We start from the raw sequence: 7,697 nt of genomic DNA, 5'->3' as shown, positions 1-7,697 counted from the left end.
GCTGCTCTCAACGCTCCCTTCGCCTCTCACTTCCCTCTTTTCTACATTCACCCCTAAACCCTCCTCTCCGCAGCCTTGGATTACACCCACCATGCACCCTGAAGACAACACTGGTCCGATCTCCATCTCTACCTGACTGCTCTTCAAAATGACTCCTCTGCTTTCGACTCTGCCAAACGTGATTTTTATTATTTATTTGATTGCTTCTAGCGCAAACCTGGCCCGTAGGAGCGCTTTACAGTGTTCAGGAGGAGCCAGGTGTTAGGGAAGGATTCCATTTATGTGTGATTTTCCCTCCAGTTGTGAATCCCCCCAACTTTTTGCTGTTGTCTGACCATCCTAGCCTGACCTTTGCCAGTGGAGCCCAGCCTTATGCTGTACTCTGCTGGCTTTTCACTCACTTTGTAATGGGGAAACTGACATGCCCTTAAAGACAGTCAGTACTGGGAAACTTTGTTTCCCTTAGTCTTTCTAGCAACATGTTGCAAGTGCACAATGTACCTTACAGTACAGTGCTTGGGAGTCTTACTTTCATTTTTAAGGCCCTAGACACCCTCAAAGGATTTTTCGGTAGCAGTGCAGAAGTGCCATGGAAAGAGCTGGTGGCAGCAGTTACTTTTCATATATTTGTAACCCTTTCTTGTGGTCCATACTGCATTTACAGCGTTTGGCCCAGGACTGTGGCTTGGCCCCAAAATGGCCATTCCACGAGGTCCTTTGTTTTGTCCTTTGGCCATCTTGTCCCTTTGCCTTCCCCAGGTTGAGCAGACCTGGGAAAACCCCTATTTGGTAATGCAAATCCATGTGCAAACCAAAGCTTTCGCAGGCTTCTGCATGCCTTGTGTGTGTGCGCACAGGATGTGGGCTGGACTGTCTAGTTCCAATACACATCCTGGGTGCCGGGATGTCTGGTGTGCTGGGACTACCTGGGACCACGGTGGTCCGTGATTGGACCACGTCTGGGATGGCTGTATGTGAGCAGATCTCTCATTGGGTCCTCTTCATTTTGGCGTGAAGGAGATTCTGGATAAGAGAAGGCCCTTTAGACCCATATCAGGTGGATCTCTTGAGTTATTTTCGAACTTAAGATAGCAGCCAAGTATCCTGAAACCAAGAAGCAGAGCCGAGGAACCGCTGGTGACCCGTTGGAAGGTTTGGCACCCTGAGTCTGCTGTTGTCGCGTGGGAACCCCTGTTTTCGGTCGAACTTAGAAGGTGTGCAAAGGCGTTTCGACCCATTGGAACAGTGGCACTAACTATTCTCAGTACCTACAATTTAACCTATAAGCGAGCCTTTTTCGGAAGTGTTCCTGGACTGCCCAGTGAACTGTCCAGCTTGCATGGGACCTTTGCCCTAGACCTTTGCCCAGCTATGGTGACGCACTTCGAGGGTGCCTTGCTTCTGTACCCCCTTGTGCCCTCAGACCTGCTGCAGTGGAATTGGCCTAATCCCTTCATCAGGAGCGGAGAAATCGCCAATGTCCCGCCACATAAACATCCTTGGAATGCTGCCCCTGAAAGCTGCAGAACTGCACAACCGCAGGATTTGAACCTGCAACCAAAGTGGACTCGACTGCCAAAGTTTGGTCCAGAGTGCGCAGAAGCTCGCTGCCCACTGGCGCATCCATCCATTTTTACCCAAAAGTGTCTCCTGAGGGCCACTCCTCATTATCGAGGTAGCCTGTGCTACCGAGCTATTCCCAATTGTTGGATCCAGTTCTGCCCTCTTGGGGAGACCCTCCTTGAATAGTGGGAACTTATTCTTCACTGCCTCAACCGCCTTCCCGAGCTGCTACAGCCCTGCAAGAGACCCCGTTTTGGCCCAACCGCATGATCGTCATAGGGACTGGACTGCCTCTTAGTTAGGATTTGATAAGTGAAGGACTGCCTAAAAGTTATTTGTACAGTTTGCTCCCTTTCTTCACAGGTTGTGGACCCTTACTGTGCACTATTCCTTTAGGCCATTGGTAACTGTATATATGTTTCATAGTAGTGTTATATTGGTTCAGTTATTACTGCTGATATTTGCTTTGTGTTTGATTTAAAAGGCCTTTAATAAATGTATATGCATTTTTGATATATACACCTGACTGAGAGTAATTTGCAGTGTTGTTTACTGTGTGTGCTCATTGTGGGCCTTTGGTCACTCTCACCCCTCCTGAGACCTAGTCTTGACGGCTGCCAATGCTACCTTGATTGGTCTGGCTTGTCCAGAAGGTTACCCTGTTCCAAGAAACTAGGCTGGCCTTCCAGGTCAGAGTTCAGAAATTCATATTAACGCTAGCAGGTACTAGCATCGAGCTAGCGCTTTTAACCGTAACACTGTACTGTGGGGCAGTGTCAGGGTTTCAGTCATGGGGAGGAAGTGATGGAAGAGCCATGTCTTCACGATTTTGCAGAACTGCATGATGGAAGGGGCAGTACGAGCCTCAAGGGGGAGTGAGTTTCAGAGGGATGGGGCATAGCAGGAAAGGGACTGCTTTCTGGTCCCTTCCTTACGGGTAAGCGTGGACTCTAACCCTTTGATGGTCGAGCTACCGGAGGTGCGTGAACCACAGAGTTTGGCTGTTGGGTAAGATGGGGTTCCATTGGAAACCGCTTTGATGTGATGCATGCGGTTTTAATGAGAATCCTTGCGGGGAGCAGGAACCAGTGGAGATCACGTAGGATGGGGGTGATGTGGTTGAATCTACAGACATCTACAATAAGACGGGCTGTGCCATGGTAGGCAGCTTTGAGGAGAGCCTATGTATCTCTCATTCCATCTTTATCCTCTCAACCTAGCCGCCTCCAAAAATTTCTCATCTCACTTCCTAAACCCTCTCCATGTGCTGTGCTCTTTCTGTTAATGTTCTAGCTCTCTACTTTGCTTCAAACATTTCCAGCATTCAAAATGCCCTTGCAAATGACCTTCCATCCCCCACCTGCTCACTTTTCCCAACTGCCTCTATGCTCCTCTCCTGCAACAATGTCTTCCTTTACCCCACTAGCCCCAATGAGATTCTTGACTTTCTCCTCGGGGATAACCCTTCATATTCCCACATCGATCCTCTATCTCTCCACATAGTGAAACTCATAGCTCCCAGTGTTGCTCCATATCTTATTTCCCCGGACGAAGCTGAGAATGAGTTACTATCCCACGTCATCAAGGGAGTGCACAATCTAGGTGTTCAAATGAATTAAAAAGGTGGAGTTCAGAACACAGATTGGCTATCGCTTGCCTTTGATTGGGTCTTGTCATGGCTGGAGGCAGCAGTAAAATTAGTGATTCCTGTGATCGTGTTCTTCTTGGTCCTCTTCTGCACGTGCCAATGGGGTCTCCGATGATGTGTTCCTATAGTCCCTAATAGTGCAAAGGTGATGCTATCAATTGGGGGATCTAAAACACCTTGCCATACAATAAACAGCAAAACTCAAAAACTAATATTTCTGTGGTTGTAGATATGTCGAGTGCAGATGAGTTTGTTACTGTAGAAGTAACAAAAGGGGGGAATGTTGGCAAGGAGCCTAGTGCTTTCCTTCATTCCCAAACTTTCCAAGTGCTTTAAAATTAGGAAAGACTTCTGTTAACTGTTTTCTAAGCACTAAAAGAGCCCAGGTGGGAGGAGGGTCACTAAATAAAAATAGTTAGGATTGAAATATAAGGTGCAAATAACTATTTAGGTGAATATATGTGTAGAACTGTTAGAATTGTAGTTAGCTTTGCTAAAAGCACACAGTGAATGCAGCCTGTGCTAAAGGTAGACGTCACCGAGGCTAGCTCTCACAGAGCACACAAAGTGGCTGAGCAGTTGTTCCTGTCCATCAAAAGCCCCTGCAGACTAAGAATAGGAGAATGTACCTGCTCATTCATACAATGCAACATTATGTAAAAATAGGGGTTTTTATGAGAATTACTGGACCATATAAAATATATTTATATGCAGTGAAGTGTTGAGAGTATGGCGGGAAGATGTGTTTTTTTTTAATTGAATGTTTATGACAAAGCAGATGATGCTAAGCAAGAGCTTTGGTGTTTTCCTGCAGAGGCAGCAGTATGTTAAGCAGTAATGGTGTAAATGTAAACCTGGACATGCAACACTGGAGACTTCAGCACCCCTTGTATGGCAAGAACAACAATTTTGGAGGAGCTCTGCCGGTATCCAGTAATGAAGTCAAGAGTATTTAAGCTCCAGGCCAGCACCAGTCTTCAGGACCTAGGAGCGGTTGAGGGACAGAATATACTGCTCTGGAGCATAGTCCTTTGCCCAACCTCACTTCTGTACAGATTAAATTTGTTATCTTTTGCAAGATAGACTCTTGGCCTTAATTCCCTAGAGGGGTGCATTCATTCTGGTGTGAGCATAATTAAGGTACAAACTTAGAGTTAGGGGTACCCTTACAGGGACTCCCTTTCACTCCCTCTCTATCTCTATTTAAATCCAACCTCCTAGCTCTCCTCCTTCCCAAAGAACCACTTGCATAACATTGTACACTGCCACATCGCCCTGTTCTCCTCTGCCTCTACTTCTCTATGACAATCCCAAGGCACATATCCCTCACCCTTTCATCCTACAACCTAGCACTTCCTCTACTATCCCGTTCCTATATCAGGCTCTACTGTCCTCGTCCCTGGTTCATGTTTCTCCCTTCCCTGCATCATCTGGTCTTATATCCACATCCCCTCACTCCTTGTTAAGGACATTGGTCCTCTGCTTTTTTACATGGGCCTTCAATGCAGTGCATTACATCGACAGTTTTACAATTTGAGAACTTTCTGTGTGTATGTTTAACCCTCATGTGCAAAGTTCATGCTATTTTTGTGAAGATACAGGCTGGGCGGTGTCCTCTAAATTCCTGTACCCCTCAGCAGCTAGTGATTAGTGGTAGCGCTGGCCTGTTGCTTGAGCTGAGCTCATTAGGTCTTTCAAGCTTTTCTTTCTTTTTATGACAACAAACAAGCAATAGCTTCGCCTTAAATGTTTCATGATGTTTCATCAGGATCTAGTTTTCGAAAAACGGCGTTCCTAATTTTTGAGCCTTGTTTGTTAAATGTGGTTAACACATACAGTGGGAATACATTAATCCTCAGGATGTTTTGGCTGTAGAAGCCCCTTTCTCCCCCATCTCTGTCCTTTGCTCTATGTTGTGTCCTGTAGGTCAAATATTTTGGATAGCCCTTTTCCCCCTGTTTGTCATGTTTTTCGCACTTCTTTCTAAGTTAAAGGTAAAGGTGACAGTAGTAAGTTGTGAAAATTTAAAAATAAATACAACTATGGTTGTGAAATGTATTTATTTTAATTTTTACATCGCGCCACTTTCCCATAGGTCTCAGGGCGCACATAAAACCACAGACTAACAACGAGAATCAGGAAGAGGAGAAGCAGGGGTCAATTAAGGTGCAAGGTTGAAAAGGTGGGTCTCTGTCCTTTTCTTGAAGTCTGTCAAGGATGTTATCTTTCTCAGATCGGGAGGGAAGGCGTTCCAGGCCAAGAGGACCTGAACATTGAACGTGGTGCCACCAAACCCGTTAAGCTTGAATTTCGGTTGTTTGAGGCTCGCCTGGTCAGAGGATCTGAGTGAATGGCACGGTTGGTAGACCTTTGTGTGCTCAGTGAGATAAGAGGTGGCCTGGAGATAGAAATATTTGTGACTCAGCGTTAAGGCCTTGTGAGAAACACTTTGGTTCACTGGGAGCCAGTGGAGCTCCCTTCTCCTGTTGGTTACGTGAACTCATCTGGCAATACCCTTGGTAGCAAGCACTGCACCTTTTTGAATCACTTGTAGTGCTGTAAACATTGCCTGAGGGGTGCCCAGGAACAAGCTGTAACAATAGTCCATGCACGAGATAACCAATGCTGATGCGAAGAGGCAAATTGTCCTAGGTGACAAGAAAGGATGAATGTAGCCAAGGAAATAGAGGGATGTCTGTGTGTGCTGTTTTTTGGTGATCTTTTTGTGTTGTTGTTAGGCAGAATCATATGCAGTACCCGTTGGGAACACCACACACAATTAAGACTACAAGTACAAGTACAAACTCACCTTTGGTACAAGCCTGTACTACACAGGAAAGTGGTAGCGATGGCTCAGTAGCCAGACTAATCTCAAGAGTAAAGTGACCAGTATCAATAGTTACACAAAGGACAACAAATTACTATGGTTCAAACAAACTCTGACTCAAGGTTTCTGAGTAAAAGAATATACATTTATTTACACATAAGTTGTAAAACAATTCACTAAGTAAAGCAGCAGAAAAATCACAGTTAAGCTCAAAATGAAGTGTGAGCAAAATGGCACTCCAGCAATTTAAAAGGGAGGGAAAGACAAGGTTATAGAAAATTAAGCAGCACCAACAAGTAAGTAGGCAGGGCAATCTAGAAAAGGCTTGCTACAATGAGGATTCAAATCAATAGGCCTGGGCCAATGTTAATGGTTCAGAGTTTTTGCAGAGGATCACACAGTTCAGAGTAGTTCGCAGTTAAGTCTTTGCCAAGAGTTTGAAACGAAGTTGGTCGGAAGAAAAGTTACTTAAAAGAGTAGAGAAGTATAAGCCCTCAGATTGGCGAAGGATTTCAAACACTTTCACCGTGGTCGGACGGAACGAACAACCGGGTTAGAACAGTACCTTAAATGAAGAAGAAGGCTGTCACTGAGGCAGAAGTTCCTGGCAGATCCTGGAGGCTCACGGTTCCTTAAGCGTCTGTCGGACTGACACGAAGTAGGAAGACTGGAGGGTCCTGCACTGCCCAGGGAAGAAACCAGCAGCAGAGCAAAGCAATGAATAAAAGGAGCGCTCCTTAAACCCAAACAGGTTCTGGTCCTCCTGGCTATCTGGTTCACTGCAGATGTGTACAGCAAATCCGACCAGGGGAGGGAGGCCTTGCTAGGTGTTTGGTGAACTGGTTGGTCCCACCAGCTCAAGGGAAGAAGATTCCTTGCAGTTCTTCTCTGTTGTCGAAGTTTGGAGATCTGGACCCGCAGCAGGACTTCACCGGGAGGTTCAGTCATGCTAGTGGTCCTCTTCTTTCAGCTTCTCTTCGGTTCTTTCGATCCAGTGGCGACTCTGCCTCCTTCCGAGTCCCAGAGACATGCTTTTTATGCAGTTGTCCCCCCATTCACGCAGCCTGGCTGTCAATCACACAGAAGGGTGGCTGTCCTGGTGGGACAGTCACCACAGCCAATCATACAGAGTGCGACATGGGCGAATAAACCCAGCCAGAACCAAATAAAAGTAAATGGGGTCCAGCAGATTTAAGTTCAAGGCTACTAACTTAGTCTAAAACAGTAGCAAGGCTATTTAAATAAACCGCAGTAGGAAAAATATGGTAGATACCACTGCCACCAGCCAAATCTTAACGAAAGGGGAATACAATAATGTTCCATGAGAGACAGACAAAAAGGGATAACTATTAACCCTTTCCAGTACTCTATGTAAGATAGTTTGTACTGGGTCTGTGAGTTTAAAAAGACTAATAAAGTCAATGGCAACTTTACATGTTCTGGGCGACAGTAGTCAGTCCCAGAAAATGGAGTCTAAAGTGGGAAGTCTGAAAAAGACAACCCTGTGTTACTGCACTAAAGGTGCTGTGTGACACACAGTAAAAGGATGATGCCTTTGGAGTAGGTGAAGCTCCACAGTCCATGAACACAAAAAATGTTAAACACACACAGCAAAACACATGTAAGAGTGGGATAAAAAAAAGGCTCACACTCTTACCA

The sequence above is a fragment of the Ambystoma mexicanum genome, chromosome 10 (assembly GCF_040938575.1).
Source record: "Ambystoma mexicanum isolate Mex_15411 chromosome 10, UKY_AmexF1_1, whole genome shotgun sequence".
Classification (NCBI taxonomy): domain Eukaryota; kingdom Metazoa; phylum Chordata; class Amphibia; order Caudata; family Ambystomatidae; genus Ambystoma; species Ambystoma mexicanum.
This window is presented reverse-complemented; position numbering follows the sequence as displayed.